At 44.3% G+C, this 20909-nt stretch overlaps 1 protein-coding gene across 11 annotated transcripts in view; it reads right to left on the bottom strand.

Moving 5' to 3' along the window:
- LOC140628113 (neuroligin-4, X-linked) overlaps window positions 1–20909 on the bottom strand; it is a 330655-nt gene that overhangs the window by 278740 nt on the left and 31006 nt on the right. For 10 of the 11 annotated variants that reach the window (XR_012026510.1, XR_012026509.1, XR_012026511.1 and 7 more), the window contains 2 exons: window positions 10888–11055; window positions 7359–7445 (listed from right to left, as the gene is read on the bottom strand). The gene's annotated coding sequence lies outside the window, so the exon portion shown is untranslated. The remainder of the gene's footprint in view (window positions 1–7358; window positions 7446–10887; window positions 11056–20909) is intronic. The other variant, XM_072817073.1, reaches the window with a different exon arrangement.

Here is a 20909-nt window from a genome sequence, read left to right as displayed (position 1 = left end):
AAGCAGAGACACAGGCAGAGGGAGAAGCAGGCTCCATGCACCAGGAGCCTGACGTGGGATTCGATCCCGGGTCTCCAGGATCACGCCCTGGGCCAAAGGCAGTCGCTCAACCGCTGAGCCACGCAGGGATCCCCTGACTTCCTCCTTAAATCAGTTCTCATCCTGGCCAGATGTTCTAGAATTCCAACTCAGTGATAGTTCATTCCTTTTAAAAAGTGTAAGCGATGGTCGATGTCTCATCATTTCCAAGACTGGTTCTAGGACTTAACCACACAAATGGTAATGGTTTCTAAGTACCTGACACAACTTGTTGATGGTAAAACATGATCGATGATCGGCACAGTAAGATGTTTACGGTGATCTGAGGTTTCCAAGCATAAAATGATAAATGTCAGTTTTTCACTGTCAGCTATAGTCCCCTCATTCATTAGTTTTTGGGCAAGTATTTGGTTTAAATATTTTAAACTTATGATGTCTTATCAAAAAAATTAAAATACGGGCGCCTGGATGGTGCAGTCAGTTAAGAATCTGACTCTTGCTTTTGGCTCAGGTCATGATCTCAGGGTCATGAGACCGAACCCCAGGTCCCCCCAGGTCCCCCCAGGTCGGGCTCTGCGCTCAGCAGGGAGTCAACTCGAGGATTCTCTCTCATTTGTTCTCTTTGCCCCTCCCCCTGCTCTCTCTCTCTCACTCCTCTAAAACAAAATAAATCTTTAAAAGGAAAAGAACTAAATTCGTCAAGACCTCTATCAAAGTCATGATTATAAAAGGCTTTTAAACAAAAATCCTAATAGTGACAGATCACAGGAATACCTATTCTGAAGCCAGCACACTTCCCATTTGTAAACTTTATCTTCACTATGAATCTGTAACTTTGGAAAGGTAAGAAATTAATGAGGACACACATCTTGGACACAGAGTGCTCTTCATTCATCTGACGCCCTTTGCTTATCACCTTGCCAGATTTTATTTGTTAACCTTCTTCCCAGAACAGCATAATTTGAACACGCCGATCAATTACCATTAAAAGCAGAAGTGAAAGACTAAGCATTCCCCAAGGAAGGCTTGAATTTTCTAAGTAATTGAGAAGAAAATATAGCAGCTAAAATACTAGTCCATTTAGAAGACTTAATTACAGATAAGTCAATGCTAAATAATTTATATTCTTCAGTGCATATATATGAGACTAGAACAACTACCAGATGGAAAAGAAAAAAAAAAAAAACTTTGTAGAGTCTACACTTCATTGCTTCCAAATGCCTACTACCTATAGACAAAGGCCGTAAGAGATTGTATTTATTTTCTTTTTATTCCAGATTCACAAAATTCAGGGAGAAAATAATACTTATTCATCTCTGGGTGAAAATAAAAGGTTTGGTTTCCTGAATGTGATGTTTGTGATTTGTAATAAGAAAAATATGTCTGATCTTCATCTTTCTGGCAAAGAACTCCTAAAACCCTTGGAATTTACTAGGTGGTGAGAAGGCTAAAGATGCTATTGGTGTGTGAATGAGGTGATTTTTGGAAAGTATCTAGGATTGGGTGCTGGTTGCTAGTAGAGACATCCCTGTGATTGATTAGAGGGTTAAAACTTAAAAAAAAAAAAAAAAGAGGGTTAGAACTTTCTCTCCTATCTCTGACCTACCTGCCTCTGACCCCTGGGGAAGAAGAGAAAAGCTGGAGGTTGGATCAATCACCAATGCCCAATGATTGAATCAACCATGCCTGTGTAATGAAGAAGCCTCCATAAAAACCCAAAAGGGTTCAGAGAGCTTCCAAGGTGGTGAACATGGGGAGGTTTGGGGGAAGAGGCACATGTAGAAAGACTATGGAAGCTCCTTGCCCTGTGTCCATACGTATTCTGTGCGTCTCTTCCACTGGGCTGTTCCTGAGCCTTTTATAATAAGCCTCTGATCTGGTGAGTACCATGTTTCTCTGAGTTCTGTGAACCAGCTGCCAAGGTAAAGTTACAAATTAGCAGATTAATGGAACCCAAGGAGGGGGTCGTTGGAAGCTCTGATCTATACAGCTCGTTGTGGGTCAGAAGCACAAGTACTTGCAACTGGTATCTGAAGTGTCGGCTGGCCAGTCTTGTAGGGCTGAGACCTGACCCTGTGAGGTCTGACACTGTCCTCAGGTAGACAGTGTTGGCATCAGGTTGAATTGTAGGACACTCAGCTGCTGTCAGAGACCTGCTTCATGGTGTGGGAAACCCTCCCCAACACACATATCCTAGTCAGCGGTCAGAACCCTCTTACTGAGCCATCACATATTTTTGCAATGATGTAATGATATTAAGAAAGAACTGCAGAAGGATTTTCTGCTTAATAGAAAAAGGTTGCACCCTCTCAGAGGGTGGTCAGCTCTGTGCTAATCTGTAGAGAAGCTTCAGACAAGGCCGGACAAAAGGGGCCATCATGCAGGCTCACTCCTTTCCCTTTTCATGCAGGCTCACTCCTTTCCCTTTTCAGTTGAAGGGATGGGAGGAGGTAAGAGGGTTTGTGCACTGTCACTGGCCCACGTGGCCTGCTGAGCCAGGACGAGATCTTGCCCCCCTCCAAAACAACACGGTTGAGCACATTGACTTGCACTCACCCAACACTTCCCGAGAATCTCCTGTGTGCCATGCAGTGTGCTAGATATGGGGTGAAGAGTGAAAATTTAATACTTCAATTTCCAACTGCATGCTAAGGACACTGAAGGTTCAGGTGAGGAAAGGATGAACACTGCTCCAGGCTAGTATATTAACCAGGTTCATGGGGACGAGGGGACATTTGGCCTCTCAAACTCCTAAGTTTTGCATTCCCCCACCCACCCCACGTCATGGTTAAATCAATTCATACTTAGGGACATCATGGAAAATCCTGTTTCAGCACTCACTACGGAAAAGGAAAGAAATAGGGCATATGAAAGGAACATTCTTAAGCAAAAGATCCTCAATCATCTGCAACCGAAATATATTTTGTTAATATTTACTACCACAGCACGCCAAGTATGACATCCAACAACCTGCCAGAGAAAAACAAAACAACCCCATTCCCTATTGATATTAATTACCCACTTCAGGGAAGCATGCTGAGTCAGAATTATGCTGCTCTCAAATTCTCAAACACACCAAAGATGGAATCAATGAACTCCCTGGTTTTAACTTTAGGAAATGCACTTGGTTCAAAAGTTTAGTGAAGCAGAAGAAAAAAAAATCACAATAATTGCCTGCACTTAATCAACTGTTCTTTTCTTTTTAGATCACAAGACAAGTGGACTGGGGCCATGGTAACATCAGTCAAGGTGGCTCCCCACGGTCAACTGGCTTCATTGTAAACCTGAGCCCTAACAGACACAGCAATCGGAATCTACTGCTACAAAAGCTAAAGAGGACACGTGCTGAGCGGTGTGTCAGCGGCCTCACACGTGCTGTGTGGATGGTCATCAAATCTCTCTCCGGTGACTAGAGATTCCACAGGTGCCATTCCCGAGTGCTCCCAGCCCCCACTGATGCATGGTCACAAACACCTGCTCTGTGTCTGAAAGGTTGTATGTAGAGGAGGCATTAATAGAATTCCCAAAGGGAAAACATCTATGTACATATGCATATATCATCTACATATGTGCACGTACATAATACACGCATACACGTCTATTATATGCATGTACATACGTATATACATGTATTATATATACACGCATATATAATAATGTAGTATTTCCATTCGTGACTGATTTGTGAAACCAAGCTGTTCACCATCAACGGCCTTCCTACCCTGCAAAGAATCATGCCATGCCCTAAAGTATGGATTGGCAAAACTCATAGCACTTAAGTATTTTTGGCTTTCCGGGCCCTGTGCTCTTGAACCATCATTCAACCCTGGCATAGCCGTGTAAAAGAGCTGTAGAGGAAAAAGTCAATGCCAAGGTGTGGCTGTGTTCCAATAAAACTTTATAAAAACAGGTGACCTGCCCACAGGCCATAGCTGGCTCCCCTTATGCCTCTACATGTATTGAGGTCATTTACCCGAAAGCTGAGTTCATTTATGTCCTCCAGAGTGCAACAAAATTAACTTATGCATAAATAACTCATAAATAGTGTAAAATGATCTACTTAACTAGATACACTTGCCCCCCCCCTTTTTTTTTCTATTCTGAAATAGATCATTTTGACAGAAAAGCAGCATTAAATTGGCAGGGGGGAGGCAGGCAGTATTGTGTTGGTACAAAGGAAAGATTATGGGTTCAGAAAAATAGTTGAAAGGAAAAGGATCGAGGAGACCCAAAAACAAAGTATTTCTATTTATATGATAACATGTATAATAAAATTACGTATATTTACATTATTTATTATATTTATGTAAATTTTATATTTCTATATTTAACTCTGATCCCAGTTACTGTACCAAGTGGATTTGTAGAACTACTGTGTCCCTCTGAATCACAAAATATTCTTTTTTACAGATTTTATTTATTTATTTATTCATGAGAGACACACAGAGAGAAGCAGAGACACAGGCAGAGGGAGAAGCAGGGAGCCCGATGCAGGACTCGATCCCAGGACCTCGGGGTCACGTCCTGAGCCAAAGGCAGATGCTCAACCACTGAGCCACCCAGGCGTCCCTGAATCACAAAATATTTAATAAAAGATCCATTGGCATAGATAGATCTGTTGGCATACTGTGTTCAGAACTACAAAGAGCATAAACAAACTATCTCAGCATTCAAATTTATTCTTAGGCGATGAGTAGTCCTCATCAGGATCTTCAAAATACTCATAGGTTCATTTCCATATCATACTGGACTTCCCAACTCCTGGCTCATCTCTGGATGACTTCACCCGAAAATGAAAATTATGAGTCCAGAGCCACCGTGGAAGGACTTTTCCTTGGTCATCAGTTTTGAGATGAACCAAGCCATCTTGGGAATAAAATCAAGGGATTTCTAATGCTGGTTCCCCAAGACCATCCCAGATCCCTATAAGAATCCATCGCAAAGGGGGTTGGGGGCACGGGGTAACTGGGTGATGGGCACTAAGGAGGGCAAAGGATGGAATGTGAGCACTGGGTGTTACCTGCAACTGATGAATCACTCAACTCTCATTCATGGAGTTTAAATAATTTTTTTTTCAATTTTTTTGAAAAAGAAAGAAAATCCATTGCAAAGAGTCTCCTTTCACAGAGGTTACAAAACCAGAACATGCTCAGTCAACGTTGTAGAGAAAATGTGATTAAAGTGGCATATGTTGAAATTTTCAAGTATCAAGAGGCTTCATGAATGATCTGTCCTTCCTAAGGAGTTGCTTTTCTTCATTCATAATCACAGATTCCCCGTAACAGAGAGGAACGGGTGCCTGCCTCTCTATTCTTTACGTATATCAGAAGCCTGATCACCCAGAAATAGCTACCTAGCAGCAGCCCCTGATCAAGGCATCAGCGCCCCCCACCCCAATGCACAGATGTGGGTGGTTGGCCGCCAAAGCCTGCACCTCGTGAATGACCCCGATGAAGACCCACGGAGCTTTCAGCTCCCATGTAGACACGTTGAGAATCCACAAACACGAAAACTCCCTGCCGTGAGCTGTTCATCCAGCCACGCCATCCTCAGGATACAACACGAGAAGCTCCAACTTGGGATCACCCCTCATCCCGGCCACCCCAACGTATGATCGGAAAGCACGCCCCGATTCAGACGGGCAGGTAGGCAGCCTCCTGCACACACGTGTCCATACTGCCTGGTGGTTTCAAATGCAGATTGAACCTAAGTGCACATGGCCCAAAAAGTGAGAGGTCTTTCTAGATTCAGAAGTCCTCATTTTCCTCTCCTGATTGTGCACTTTATATAATGTTCCCTTTGGGTTTCATTATGTGAGCTGTCACATTATGAGCTGTGGCTCGTCCACGGCTCGGAGCGCGATGCCAGACCTATTACTACTGCTTCTCCTTGGAACCAGGACAGCCTGATTATATTAAACAGAGTGCTCCTAGCACAGCGGCTACCGAAATGATTATGACCGAGCTGCATCGGGCTGCCGTTCCAAAATGTGATCGTGTGAGAAGGAAGACAGATTTCCAAGACTCTGTGCCCCCGTTAGAGAGCAACGCTCCTCCAGGTTGAAAAGCGACATAAAAACAGGGGGGAAAAAAAAACTCACGGCACAATTAAGAAGACAAAGGAATTTACATAATGTGCTGTTAATGATGATTTGCTGTATGTGCTGATGAGAAATGTGTGTGTACATTGAATACCTTTGGTAAAATAACCTACACAAGCTAAAAATAATAACCATTTTGCCATCTATAATCATCTTCCAAATTTGCATGTTAATAACAAAAGGGGGACAGCGTGTGTCTTTGTTAATTAAGAAATTATCTTTAGGGGAGAAAAAAGTTTTATGGCAGGACATGGGAGAGGAGTTTAGAAATCCAGTTTGTTGGGAACAAGGATCTCATAAAAAATATGACCTTGACAATCTTGTAGAATCCAGGAATCCTACAGAAGTTTGTCACCGACTAAAGGTATGGAAGTCATGCAATGGGCTGTAAAGAAGCCAAAAGCCATTTGCGGTCTCCATGGTGGGAAATATTTGGAAGCTGTGCCACTCAAATTGTTAAGAAAAATGGTAGATAATGAATATGAGAATGATATATAATCACAAATACCACGTCAGCAGGGCTCGAGTCGACAGCTCAGCCATGAAAAGACATAACCATTTACTTGAAACACACGAAAACACAACCTTTCTGGAATTTAAGTATGGGAAGGAACGGGCCCAGGTTTCAAAGTGCGAAACGATTTTATTAACAAGCGCTCACATCCATAGATCATAGAAATATCCCACCCATCTCCCCTTCGTTGGGATCTGTTGTCCAGATAGAAAGATCCCGTGGCCTCGGTGGGCCCTCTGCCTGGGTTAGAACATGTCTAGCATTTGGGTGTCATTCTGAAGGGACGGCCACCATTCAAATGCCCTCGTAGCTGGAGATGCTCACTCTAGATCGGAGTAGGCTTCCAGTGGCCAATGGGCTTGAGGGTAAAGTTTGGAGCGGTTTAGACAAGGTGAGTCAGAAAGCAGAGCCTCTCATTTATGCACAGCTAATTAATGAGATATACCCAGCTGACATCGTGGCTATTTGGAGGAACAAGCAATTATTACAAAGCCCCGAATTTCCAACATGTATCATTATACACGCTGCAAATGAGCTTGAAAATCACGGCTTTGCACTTTGGTTCGTTTCAAATAGATTTTTGAAGGAGGAACCCATTCCGACTACCACAGGAGCCCGAAAGCACGGCGAGATTTGATTTACCCAGGCTGCAAATGCATCAATAGCGGAAGTCAGCAGAAGCCAATGGGTCCTTCGGATACTCACCATTACATCGTCCTTCTAGGAAGACGCCTTTAGAAATGCCTCCACGGACATCCGCTTGACGTCTTTTCCATCTCAACACCTTTGTCCCTATTAAAACAAAAACAAGAAAGAGGTATGTTGGTCCAGCCCATAAAAGAGATGAGTGTGCGTGCTTCAAGGGCAATGTCTTATTGCTCACATAACTTTGCTTTGGGGTTGTTACCGGAAGAAGCTGGTAGTGGCAAAGAGCGATTCTTAACTGGGTCCTTAATGAGGCAAGCTGCTAATCATGACACAACACCCCTGCAGGTGCGGCTAACTGTAGACGCCACATCCCACCATCCTGGTCCTCGTGCAGCGCGACGATTTAGGATAAACAGACAGGTTGAGGCTTCCAGTCCGTGTCTCGTCGGTATTCATTTGGGCTCTGTTACATCTTGGTTGACGACGACAATCAATTTAGTGCACATCTACGTGCGATCTAGCTTTATTTAAATTAAGACTTTGAAATCCTCGAAAAATGCAATTCGTGAAAAGAGTCGATCCGTGGTTTGGAGATTGTTTGCTTGCAAGAAGCAAGCCTCAGCAGGCAGCCAGTGTTCTTCGCCTACAGCCAAGGGTCAGGATGGGCAAGACCAAACACTGCCCTGTTTGCTTGGCCCCCACTATGACAACACTAGTGTCTCTTCGAGCAGAAGTCACCCCCAGGATCGTGTAGCATTATTCTTGTCATCCCGACCTGGACTCTTCTCTTTAAAGGGTGATTCTCAAGCAACGTGCCGCTCCTTCTACTTTCAAGTGAGGATCACAACAAGGCAAAGTGGCTCCCTGTGAGCTCTTTCACAGAGTCTCATCTTGTGACTGACGCTCACCATTTTAGAGCTCGAGGAAGGAGAGTAAGTGGAAAGAGAGACTACTTCATTTAATGCACTTCTCATGGTGCTTGAGGAATATTAGTACCAAGTAGATGAGGTCTTTGGGTTTCAAAGGCAGCAAGCCAATAGTGCATTAATAAACTGTAGGAAGGCAGGGTCCTATTTTAATTATGCTCTGATTACTCATAACAACTAGCACAGTTACTTCTTCTGGGTTTCAAGAACACTGTTGATTAAAATATATTTAGGAAAATGAATTCATATGTAACAACAATCACGACGGCGTTCAACATCGCTGACCCTTCTACAGCCGTGCAGGGTAGCTATCATGACATCTGTTTTACAGTTAGAAAAACCAATGTTCACACACTAAGTCATATAAGTCATGGGCTTCGAGGCAGACGGAGGCAGAGCTGAGTCTCCCTGGACGTCCACGACCACACATTTTACCAAATCGAGCGGCATCTTCAACTAAACGAACGATAGTGGCCAACACATATGTCGTGGGTCAGCATTTCACATACCGACTGCTTTCTATACTGACTCTTTTTATCTTCTCAAGAAGCATAGAAGGTAGGGAAGGGCGTTATCAACACTGGTTGGAAAAAGGGAATCAGAGGGAAGGCAGCCAACTAGCCCAAGAGCACGGAGCTGCAAAAGGTAGGGCTGGACTCACACCAGGTAGTTTCCCTTCCATCTATCTTGCTACACGGGCTCCGGTGCGACAAGGAATATCATTTCTATCCCACATTCTCAGTCCCCACACCGTGGGAATCTACAGCTGACATGGTTTCTGTCCGTGAGAAGGAGGCTATTTGATATTGATAGCAAAGACAACCTCACAGTGCATGAGTGATGCACACAGTAGGTGCTATTCTCACGCTGTAACATTAATACTACAACTTAAAAATTGGCGCTATTCCTACTTCACCCAATCCCAGGTCATATCTGGGCTCTAAACCGCAGGCCAGTGCTACATACACAACTGCAAAGTTAACTCCATGTGTGTTTCAGGAAAGTTCTACAGACATTAGTATGAATTATGTCTGACTGGCCAATACAGTTTTTTCTTTTTTTCTTGTGATGGGGCACAGAAAAATGTTCATTAATTATTATTTTAAGGTTGAGCTTTTGTTTCTTTCTGTTTGCTTGAATTTTGATGGCTCTTTTTTTTTTTTAAAGATTTTATTTATTGATTCATGAGAGACACAGAGAGAGAGAGAGGCAGAGACACAGGCAGAGGGAGAAGCAGGCTCCACGCAGGGAGCCCAACGTGGCACTTGATCTCGGGTCTCCAGGATCAGGCCCTGGGCTGAAGGCAGTGCTGAACCGCTGAGCCACCCGGGCTGCCCTGATGATTCTTTTTTTAAGGTACACGAGTGAGACAGAATGATTAATCATATTAACATATGCTTTCTTTCAAAATCTGATAAACCTAGCAACTGATAGAACAAAATAAATATTCCCATTATGTAGTGCTTACTGTGTGGTCGTCTAGCCCAGTTAAAGTCCCTGGAAAGAAGTCTGTTCATCTGTAGCTGGACTGAGCTGTATTCAAAGCTGGCCGGCCCCAGTCAGGAATGTTTCCACCTGTCCTGCGTCCCTTTCTCCCGTAATCTCCCAGTACCTCTCTTACTGGAGCCTACTCACCCCCGATCCTTAACGCACGTTGTACTACGTCTCCTGCTGTAGGAGGTTAAATACGTTCCAAATACTCTTAGTTTCTTCTTCATGGCTAACCCATTAGGTGCAAACCCACAGCGTAACATTCTCCCAGAGGGGTTTTTGTATGAGGAACTCAACGCTGAGGAGTCAGAGACAGGGAGGGACCCTTTACAACATCCATACTAATTATGCCACCTCCGGGTTAGCCATCGAAATCAAGGGACAATGCAGATCGCCAACTCTCGTCCACGCAAATACTCCATTTTCCTATGTGATTTCTGCTGCATGATTCACCATGGGACATGATGCAGGAATCCTTTCTTGTATTTGAAGCAAAATTCTAAGATGTAAGTCATGTGCCGAATAGCATATCTCAAAGGTTAAAGAATAAATTCTTTAGATGAAAATAATTTTTTTATCAAAATACGTCTTGATTTTACCATTACGTTTGCAGTGGATGCCCTATAATCAAACGCCTTAAAAGGCAGATAAATTTTTTTAAAAAGCAGATAAATATGACTACAAATAGCCGATTATTTTGAAAGTGACGTGACATTATTTTTTAATCTTCATTTTGACATAGAAACGACGCCCTATCAAATACTTATCATCTGTGAAGACTTACACTGTACTTCATATGTATTCATTGACATAGAAAAGGATCTTTTAATATAAATGACTTTTTTGTTTGTTTGTTTAGTCATCTCTGCATCCAATATAGGGCTTGAACCTAAGATCCTGAAATCAAGAATCACATAGTCTTCTGACTGAGCCAGCCGGGTGCCCCTAGGAAGGAATCTTTTAAAGACATACATGGCCCGCGATGATAGTTTTCAAACAGTCAAGGTGGATTAAAAAGGGGGAAGCAGTAATTAAAGCAATATTTATGAGTCACTAATATATTAGCAATATTAGAGTTCATGAATATGTTAGCAAATGTTACCATACAATTATATCATTTCGATAGAATCTTAGCATGTGGAGAACACATGAGTCAAAAGCATACAGACCTTTGGAGGAATACGAGGCGTGGAACGGGGAATGATATATCCCACACTAGGATAATGTTTCAAGGAACCCTCTCCATATACTTTCATCTTTACAACTGAAGGTTTGGAGGCTCATGAAGACGTTCATGGCCATTCCAATTCACCCTGGGTAGCAGGTCCAAAGGATACCTAGAAAATAAGATAGGAAGATCTAAATACCTTCATAAAAGGTACCATTCATACACCTCTGACTTTCCAAGATGGCACTGACATGATTGTATCCCTTCGTACCTAAATAACTTGTAACAAATCTTGTCTAGAAATCCTATCGTTTCACTTTACAGGTGTTGGTTGAGCGCAGACCACAAATGAGATATGAGGCCAGGAAAGGAATTCTGAAGACTAACAGGACAACCCCCGTCCTCAGTGGACGTGTCTTCTTGTGAGGGAGGGCATCCTCAGAGCAAGTACTCATAATGAATTGCAGGAGCTCTTGTACCAGTCATAAAGGGATAGAAAGTGCCAGGGACACTTGGGTGGCTCGGTGGTTGAGTGTCTGCCTTCGTCCCAAGGGGTCCTGGGATCGAGTCCTACATCGGGCTCCATGCAGGGAGCCTGTTTCTCCCTCTGCCCGTGTCTCTGCCTCTCTCTATGTCTTTCATGAATAAATAAATAAATTCTTTAAAAGAAAAAAAAAAGGAATAGAAAATGCCAGGCTCGGTGGAGGTGACTGCTCTAAGAAACTCTTAGAAGAGAGCCTTGAGAGAGGAGGATGAGAGGGGCCACGTGTCAGAGTAAAGCATACAGGAAGCAGGAGCAGGAGGTAGCCGCAGAGCTCACAGGGCCCTCAAGGGATCCACACCACGACTCAGCTCAGGGCTCCCAAGGCTTGGGCAGCACCCGAGACTGAATGTCTGCACCAGACTTGCACACACATATGCAAAAACAAGAGAAGACAAACTTATTGTTAAAACCTAAATATATTTCAGAGGTATTTAAAAATCTTTTGCTTATTTATTTGAGAGAAAGACAGAGACATCACGAGCAGGGGGAGTAGACCAGAGAGAGAACCAGACTCTCCGCTGACCAGGGATCTTGGACGTGGGGCTCAATCCCAGGACCCTGAGATCATGACCTGAGCCAAAGGCAGATGCTTCACCAACTGAGCCACCCAGGTGCCTCTAAAAAAGACTTTTTTTAATCCCAGGCTTATTCATCTGTTATTTAATTTTCTTTTGAGTCTCAGTGACCTACCAAATTTTTGAAGGAAAAATGAGGGGAATTTTCATTTTGGTAGATTTTTTGGGTAGCTATTAAAAAAATAATAAAAGGGGATCCCTGGGTGGCGCAGCGGTTTGGCGCCTGCCTTTGGCCCAGGGCGCGATCCTGGAGACCCAGGATCGAATCCCACATCGGGCTCCCGGTGCATGGAGCCTGCTTCTCCCTCTGCCTGTGTCTCTGCCTCTCTCTCTCTCTCTCTCTGTGACTATCATAAATAAATAAAAGTTTAAAAAAATAATAATAATAATAATAAAAGGCATGCTCATGGGGCACCTGGATGGTTCAGTGGTTGAGCATCTGCCTTCAGCTCAGGTTGTGACCCCAGGGCCCCAGGATCGAGTCCCATATCGGGCTTCCATAGGGAGCCTGTTTCTCCCTCTGTCTGTGTCTCTGCCTCTCTCTGCATGTCTCTCATGAATACATAAATAAAATCTTTAAAAAAAAAAGGCATGCTCACATAAGAAGAGAATGTATATATCTAGGTTTCAGGGGGTCACCCTGGATATTTCTAGATGTGTATATAAATGTTCAAATTGACATAAGTAACCTAATTTATCTAACCCAAATTTTATCTCCCATCTCTCAAACAGAACAATCCTCCAAATTATATCCATTTTTGAAAAGATGCATATTTAATAAAACATCTGTTTCTGACTTGGATTGGCTCCCAGTTTTATACAATGTTCAAATTGTTTAATTTTTAGCGTTATAAAAGTCGAGTGAAAAACAACGAGGAGAGAAATTTCTCTACGGAATATAAAAAGCATAACTTAAAATGTATATAATCAATTTTACACAATTCTACTCCTCCTGAGTCAACCCACATTTTGGACGAATTCAAGGAATTCATTCATTGTCCACATGGCTAATTCTGACACAAACCTTTACAATAAAATGAAAAAGGACTCAAGGCATCTCTTCAGCAAGCAGTAGAAACAAACAGCACAGCACAGCAGATTTATAGCTTTCATGTAAGACATTAAATAATTAAGCTCCAAAATCCTTAACATTCCTAAAATTTATCACTCTCTATTTTCTAGGCATGGACTAGAATGGGAAACGTGAAGCCTTTCTTTGACACTGTTTTAAAAAAATTTCAGAAAAAGAATTGTAAAAAGTCTAGGGACATGAAACCAGCAAAAAAAGAATAATATAAAAATAGCATCTAGAAATAAATCATCCATATATTGAATAAACTACACATTTTTGGTTAATCATGCTAGTTTATAAGTTCAATAGTTGATGAAGAACCGGCTTCCCTTAGGTGGAAGACAAACTTCCTTCTACAACAAATAGGTTAAAAGATCAAAGTTGTTCCCTCATACTGTCTCCGGCCTGGCTATATTGTCTAAGAAACTGCGATGGCTGCGCTGCTAACACTTGTCCACCACGTTCAACCTCTGGCTTTTCATTCATTCAGTGAACGTCCGCAGCGTGTCTTGTAATTACTCATTTCTTCAACAAACACCCAGGGTGCACCTCCTCTGAGCTGGACTCATGTGTTTAAGGAAAGGCAGAAAAACGTTAAAACACACCTAAGAGGGCAAAAAATGAAAATGCTTTCCAATGTGACAGAGCGCCAAGAGGGGAGTAAGAGTGGGCTAATAAACGTGAAGACGGGAGAGCATGTAACCCACTTTCTGTGGGAAGAAGAGAGGAGGTTCCAGGCAGGGGAAGTGGCACAGGCAATGCCCTAATTTGGTACATGCTTAGTTGGATCACAAAACCAAAAGACAACTGGTATACCAGCAGGGTGGTAATGGGAGAATGCCATGGGGTGGAGCTGGGGAGGTGGGCAGGAGGCTCACCGTGTAAAGCCAAATAGGTCAGTATAAGGAATTGGGGGTTTATTCTAAGTATAACATGAAGCCATCCTTGGTAAAGCATTTCAGAGCAGGAGGGAGGAAGATAAGACCAAAGATAACAATAGGAAGAGCCTGCCTTACCATGTGCCTGTATTTTAAGGTACTTTACGTGCCTCACTAACTTATCTGTCTTGCTAACATCTCTAGATGTAGGTACTCCACATAATAACTCTCTTATGGATGAGAAAACTGGAACATGAAAAAAATAACTTTACGTGGCTAGGAAGCCTCAGGTGTCCTGGTTCCCTCGGTAGAAACTGATGAGTGCCAGAGACGAGGGTCCATCACGCACACCAGAGTCAGAGGAGACAGTGCGCACAACAGAATGTTAGCCTCATGGGATGGATAAAGTATGGAGATGGGTAAAATGCTAGGGAAAAAATGTATGGGGCTCTGCTTCTGGTTCCTGGCACAGAGCTCCTAAAACCCTTGGGATTCCTAAGTGATTAAATCACTGGGAGCACCTTTCTTCTAATATTTGGCCTCTGACCCTGGTCCCTCATACAGAGCTCCTAAGTCCCTTGAAAGTTCTTGGGTAATAGGAGTGTCCTTTGTTCTAACGGGGCAAGACGTGGTGGGCTTCAGCATAGCTACAAAATGGGGTCTGGTCTCCAGGAAAACCACGTCATGGTTAGAAGCTTGGACCTTCCAGCCCCTCTCCATCCTGAGCGCATCCATGGTTGGGAGGGTGGTGCATCCCAACTCCAGGAGGATGGAAGCTCCCAATTCGAGACCCTCGCAGACCTCGTCCTATGAATCTCTCCACCTGTATCTTTTATATGATGTCCTTTATTATCAAATAAACTAGAAGACATTAAGGAAATGTTTCCCTTTGGTCTGTGAGCTGTTCTAGCAAATGATGCAATCCAAGGAGGGGGTTGTGGGAAGCTTTGATTTGTACTCGAGTCAGAGAAAAGCTGGGGACAGAGTGACTTGGGGGCTGAGCTGCTTGCAATTGTCATCTGCAGTGGAAATGGTCTTGTGGGACTGAGCCCTTCACCTGTGGCTTCTCCAGTTAGTGTCAAATTGAACTGAATTGTAGGACACCCTCTTAGCATCACAGAGAATGGCTTAGCATTAGGGGGAAAAACCGCACACATATGGTGACAGGACGTATTGAGTGTGCGAGTAAAGGAGGAACACAGGAGTAGTTTTACCAACCAGCATGGGAGAGCGGGGTACAAGAGTACCCAGGTAGAAGGAGAGCCTGAGGATGACAGGGCAAGAAGGCGAGGAACAGGTGTGGTGAATCCCAGCAATGCTCAGGATGGAAAACAGCTACCTGGGAGGAGAGTACAGGACTGAAGCGAGGATGGCTGGTTCAGGAGATGGAAGACCATGTGTGCTTGTGGACAGTTTCTGGACAGGATAGTCCTCTGATGCAACCTATTATTCAGGAATGTGGAACGGGCAAAGTTTTAAAAAGTGATGGGAGAGTATGAACAGCCATAGACAGGACAGGAAGCAAAACAGCAAATGTAAAGTGAGAACATGGCCATGGAAAGTAGAGATGTATCCCAGCCAAGAGAAATAAAGAGACCCAGAAAGTGATTCACACCAGGCAGATGGAGAGAGGGGATGCAAAGTACGGGACTGAGGGACGAGGGACTGAGTGCGGAAGATGCCTCTCCCGGGAAAACAGTGTGCAGGGAACGGAGCAAGCTTGGCAAGAGAGGTGATGGGCTGAATTTGGACACACTGAACTGTGCCTTTGGCAGAGCGTACAGATGAAGCTGTCCCAAAAGAGGCAACTGTGAGAGCAGTATGAAGCCCGAGGGAGAAGTGAGAGCAGAAAATCAGGACACGGGGGTCTCCTGGGGGAAGCACGGATGGATCACTAGCAGAGGCAAAGCTACGTGGGACAGTCTGGGAGCCAGGGAAGTGGCCTGAGGCTATAGAAGGAGCAGCAGTACCTGAAGAAGCAGGACGAGCAGAATCAGAAAGGAAGAGAAAGGCCATAGAGGGGACCCAGAAGGGAGAGTGTTCAGGAATTCAAGGAAGGATAAAGCCCATGGAAGGAGGGGCAATAACACATCAGAGTCTATGGAAAAGCTCCAAGAACGTTGGCTCTGCTGAAGGGTCAGCCACCTGCAGTGGTGCCCAGGGCAAGCCCCAGAGTCCAGGTGTGCTGTCGGAGTGGAAGGCAGAGAGATGTGAGAAGAAGTAAAGAACTGCTTGTTACCACGAGTTCCTTGTCTCAGGGTACGATGCATCAGGACATAAGTAGGTTTGTGGGCGGAGGAGGACAGTGGTGGGGAAGGTCTTGATAATGAACATGGGAGGCCGGTTTCAGAAAGAAAAACACTAAAAGACAGAAAATATGAAGGAGAGAAAAGGACATCCTTTCAAGTCCGTCTGTGACCTTATCACCACCAGAATGAACGTGCTCGGTGTCATTCTCACAGATCTCTGTAGCATCTGGCTATGTTGACCGGTTCACTCAACTTTTGAACCCTCTTTCTTCTTTTAATGAAAACAAGTTGACATATGACCCCAGGCTCGGATGGCTCCCCCAATACCTGGTTCTCTATGCAAGACGTAGCCCGCTCCCATCAATACCACCTTCCAGGGCTTGGCAGGAGTGTCATGCTTTCATTTCCTCGGTTGTCTACTACTGCTGGATCTCAATTCACACTATTAGCCTCGTGGCCTCCACCTCTAATTCCACCACTACCTGCCTCCATCAAATTTGCCCTAAAATTGACATTCAAAAATGGTTCACTTGAGCAAAAGCAGCAGCGGGTCTCCCCCATAGCCAGCGGATTAACATCTATCGGCCTTACCATTGGTTTCCACCATCTAATGCTCTGGTTTCAATTTAGTCGTCCAACACAACCACCTGCCCTTGAAATGACACTCAACCCATTCATGTGCATTTGTGTGAATTAGCACACGATGTCACATGCATGTATGTCATCGTTTGAGAAGTGCCCGTATCAACACTCGCCGCACGTCCGTATTGACTCCCTCCCTCCTTTGCTCTTCGCACAAAACCCCATTCATCCATTCATCCTGAGACACGGTTCATAAACAACCTCCTTTGTACATGTTTCTTTGATAATCTGGCTTCCAAGATGGCACTTGTTGGTCCCTGCCTCCCTGCACCAACACCGTCCCCTTTCCATATGGTGCCAAATGGGTGACCACCAGCATGTAGAACTGATGATGCACCACCTCTGAGATCAAGGTAGGAAAGATGAAGGTTTGCATCTTAGGCTCCCTCCCTCTCATCCTGTGTCTCTCCTACCCAACTCAGGGAAGCCAAGCACCAATGTTGTATGACTGGCCCTAAGGAGTGGCCCATGTGGCAACGAACTAGAACCTCCTGCTAAGGGAGGGACACCTAAGTGAGATTCTCCAAAGCCTTCAGAAGCCTTCCACCCCAGTCTCCAGCATCATCGCAGACCCTGAGCCAGAACCACCGAGCTATGCAGCTCTTGAACTCCTGACTTCTAGAAAATCTATGAAATAATAAATATTTGCAGTTTTAAGCTGGGTTTTAGGGGAATGTTTCATGCAGTTAATAATAAATAAGACAGATAATAAACCACGTATGTGATACTGGTGCCAAATAAGATCCTAGTGGAAAATAAGATTCTGGGGGCACCTGGGTGACTCAGTAGGTTAAGCATCTGCCTTCGGCTTAAGACATGACCTCAGGGTCCTGGTATCGAGCCCCACATGAGGCTCCCTGCTCAGTGGGGAGTCTGCTTCTCCCTCTCCCGACCCCTACTTGTGCTCCTTTTTGCTCTCTCTCTCTCAAATAAATAAATAAAATATTTAAAAAAGAAACTAAGACTCTATATTCCCAAGGTCTTTATCTTCATCCTCCTTATGGAATGTACTGTGTGCATGTGTTGTAGTAAAAATCATTTCATTAAAAAAATAATAATGATAAAAAATAAAAGCATTTCATTGATCATGTTGTCTTCTTTACTGCAATGGTGATCTCCCTGGGGTTGGAGGTTGATGCTTAACTATATTTCTCTGTCTTATATCATCTAGTCTGATGACCCTCTCAAAATAAGGTGTGCATACATGGTTATCAAGTGAATAAATGAATGAATGAAGTTCTGTGCATGGTTTCTCAGTGTCTGAAGGCAAGAGAGCTGCATGCAGCCTGGAATTACAAGACCTTTGTCTGAGACAGAATGTGCCCTTGGATCCCTGAAGTGGGAAACAATCGGCTGCCTTCAAGTGTTTTGAATTATGAGCCAAGCATTTGGAAGCATGGGGAGAATAAATAACATGCAGCATATCAATGAGTTTTTATGGTGGTTATTATTAATCTTTACATCCCGCACAGTCCATAGCACATGGTAGATGCCCAATAAATATGCACTGATCGGGAACCTGGAAAAAAGACAACGTGTAAATCAGTAGAGCAAGACTCGATGTCAAAAGCAAACCTCCAGACCCAGAGGTATTAAAGCCACCTTCCAAACAGGAGAGACCAAAATAGTATGCCAGAGTCAAAAATTAAACCGGTCGTTTGTGAAAACATAACCTGAAAAGACCCAAATGCAACGGTTCTCAGAGTTTGACCCCCTAGATGAGTAGCAGCAAGTTGATGTGGGTGCCATCTTGGATCTACTGACTCAGAAACCCTAATGGGTGGAGCCCAGCCATTGATGCTCAGGTTTGAGAAACAGTGCCCAAGGTGATGGGCTTCAAAAGCAACAAAGACTTAGGATTCAGTGCCTTTTTCCACTGACAGTTTTACCAACACTCTTATTCTGAGGACTGAAATAAAATGGGTGGGTATCTACCCTGAGCCAAGGATTGCATGGACCCGGCACTGAGGCAACCCAAGAGTCCAGAAGTCATCTCGGTCCCTCATTCAGATCCCATGGGTCTTTCAGCACCAGCTCTGAACCCCTGCACCCTTCAAGCTCCAAAATCTGTCTCTCTCCCACCATATCCTCAAGTTGTTTCAACTCCGTCTCAACTGGAAGGTCTTATTTCCCTTGGAAGACCTCCCATGAACCCAACCCCAAGTCAGCGTCCCCTCCTAGGGATCCCCATGTCCTCCCGGCCCCATAAATATAGACTATGCCACACTTATTAATGTAATGATGTCACCTGAACTTAATGCCATCATTCGAGACGTGCCTCTATCCCCCACCACCAGACAACACTACATGCACCATGAGGGAGCTGATAGGCCTTCCTTCCCTACAGAAAGTCCAATAGGCACTCCTTGCTCAGTGCATGAAACATTCGGCAAAATTTCAAAAGGTTCTGACATTCACACTGATTGGGAGACAAAAGAAATGCCTATTCCACTCTATAAAGGTTGAGAAATACCTCAAATATCAAATTATATTTTCCCTTTCCTCAGGGAGAAAAAAGAGAAGGCATGAATAACTAGAGTCCATATAAGCCGGGAAAACACAACAGGCTGCTCTTTTGCTCAACTGTTTATGATCCATGATTAGAAGTTGAAAAGACGCTGGGGAAAACCCATCCTGGGGTTGATTATTTCCTAAGACTGAGACACTGTAGTGGGAGAGAGGCAGACATAACGTGACAAATCATTCCCATGTCCCATGTTTATTTTTAGTGCAATTTAGATTTTTCTGCCGTAAATGCTGCCCTGTGCTTTTACGATCTAGCCTGACTTGCGATCATCTACATGTGGTCCAGGACCTCTGGATTTGTTCCAAATCTCACAATTTCCAGTAGCAAACCCCCTCTTGTCAGTTCGTATGCACCATTTAACCAGGTCACAATGAAGTTTATTCAGAAAATACATGGAGCGTGCGTATCACTAATCATGGCTTAAAAATGAGCAGTATTCAAGTCAAGAGTCTTAATTACAATGATCATGGCTCTGGAATCATGCAGAATTAGTTGGAAAGGACCTGGGGATCGGTCCAACCCACTCATTTTACAGTTGAGGACTACGAAGCCCCACCACTTCCCTGCAAAGGCTGTCATTTAAAAAAAAAGGAGGGGCCGCCACCCCTTTGCCCCAGAATGTGTGGTTCCTGCGATACGATGCAGTGGCATCCCTAAAAAGTCTGATGAAACACAGGGGACTCTGGAAGACAAGGGTCCCCCACTGCTGGAATGTGTCAGAGAAGCCAGGCAGGGCTAAGGGACGAGCATGGAGCTGGGCCGGGGGTCCGCCCTTTACCAGGCGCTACCCAGGCTGGCTGCTTCCCTTTGGTCGCTCCTGTAGACAGCCCAGCCTCTTGGCGGGATTCCTAGAGCTGCAGGGACAAAGTACCACAAGGTCGATGGTTTAATTTATTGTCTCATCAACGTTCTGGAGGCCAACCTTCCAAAATCAAGGTGTTGGCAGGACCGCGCGGCTCTGAAGGCTCCAAAGGTGCACTCAGGTGGCCGCTGGCCATCCTTGATGTTGCTTGGCCTTCAGAGGCATGGCACCACATCTGTCTTCTCCTTGTGCATCTGTCTGACTTCTGCTTTGTCTTCCCGCCGAGTGCTCCCCTCGTAGATGGACAACAGTCATCGCATCAGGGCCCTCCTACCTCTCTCTCTGCAAAGAACCTTTTTCCAAGTAAGGTCCCTTGCGCAGATAGATGCTGGGTGTGAGGACTTCATTCTAACATTTCGGGGGACACAATTCGACCCATGACCCTTGGTTTATTTGTAAAATGACATGGTTGGATTCAGAGCGTTTTTACTTGAATTCCTGGCAGGAAGCCTGGAAACAAATAGAATGAGAAAATTGCACGCTGTCTCTCTCTCACACACACACACACCGGACACTGGAATTTGGAATTGTGGAAACAGAACAATGGGTGAGTGGCCAGATGTGTTTACTTTCAACCAGGTATCGGTCCACCCCTACAAAACCTACCTTGCTGCTTCTGTGCGTTCACACTGCGTTGACGAATGAGGCCAGAACGTGTGCTATCTGCCGAATTC

This window comes from Canis lupus, chromosome X (genome assembly GCF_048164855.1).
Source record: "Canis lupus baileyi chromosome X, mCanLup2.hap1, whole genome shotgun sequence".
Lineage (NCBI taxonomy): Eukaryota > Metazoa > Chordata > Mammalia > Carnivora > Canidae > Canis > Canis lupus.
Note: the sequence above shows the minus strand (reverse complement) of the source record. Positions and strands in the feature narration are given on the sequence as shown.